Source organism: Myotis davidii, unplaced genomic scaffold (genome assembly GCF_000327345.1).
Source record: "Myotis davidii unplaced genomic scaffold, ASM32734v1 scaffold2131, whole genome shotgun sequence".
Taxonomy (NCBI): domain Eukaryota; kingdom Metazoa; phylum Chordata; class Mammalia; order Chiroptera; family Vespertilionidae; genus Myotis; species Myotis davidii.
The window spans coordinates 1,921-3,147 of record NW_006282665.1 but is presented as its reverse complement, the minus strand read 5'-3'; positions in this window follow the sequence as shown (position 1 = coordinate 3,147).

The window sequence follows — 1,227 nt, the reverse complement described above, 5'->3', positions numbered from 1 at the left end:
CAAGGAAGTTGCAGAAAAAAATGGCTTCCATCTAACTTGTCCTGCACAGTCCGTACTGTTTGCCATCGCTCTTCCCTGATGTCTCCAAGTCACTTTCTGGGAAGGCAGATGTGAACTCCAGCATCTTGAATTGGTTCTGCAAGACCTTCCACCTCTCTTCCTGGTATCAGACCCAGGTCCCTCTCCTCTTAGCCCTCTAGATACTCCCCTTCCCCTGGATATATCACATGGAGCCACCATGCTGCTCTCACTGGAATGGGAGTACTTCCCATGTCCTGTGTGCCTGCTGTTCCCACACCACACACACTGGCCCCGAATACACTCTCCCAAACAGAGAATCTGAGTGAGGACTGAAATCACCAAACCCCTTTAGCATTTATGGCTGTTAAGCCTTGGTATGGGACCCTCCTTTCCCACTGTTTTGACAGAAGATAGCAGAACTCAGAGCTGAGCTTGTCCAAGTTATTGCTATCAAGCCATATTACATGTTAGCTCCCTAGTCTAATTTTCACATAGAGAAGGTTCAGTGAGGGGGCAGAAACAGGCTGGGAATTCACCTTTCCCTGTCCTCATTCCAGGCCATCTGCCCTTCATTTCCCACTCAATTCTGCCCTTTTTACCTTTTTCTGTAACGGTACCCAATGATGCAAATGATGATCAGGACAATCACAGATACGATGATCTAATGTGCAGCCAAGGTTGAGAACCATTGCTCTAGGGCAGCCTTGGGCAAACTAAGGCCCATCAGGCCCGTTTGAAATTGAATAAAACTATTGAAAAAAAGACCGTACCCTTTTATTTAATCATGTTTACTTTGAATTTATATTAGTTCACACAAACACTCCATCCATGCTTTTGTTCTGGCCCTCCGGTCCAGTTTAAGAACCCATTGTGGCCCTCGAGTCAAAAAGTTTGCCCACCCCTGTTCTACATGCTCGAGGATTGTTGGAAACTAGCCCAGTACCTCCAGTGACATGGAGAGCATGTAGGGGCTTCTGCTGGGGAAGTTGGGTGGCTGGTGGAGCAATTTGGATTCATTCCAAGTTTGGAGAAGGGAGACTTCACAGTTATGGGTCATGGGATTGTACATGGCCCAGGGAGGTAGTGCTAACTTGCTGCTAGGATAGCTCTGGCAAGCTTGGGAGAAGGCATGGCTACAATGCGTGGAACAGAAAAGGCAGAACTTCTGAGGCACATAGGAGAGGAAGGGACCAGATGGCTCAGAGA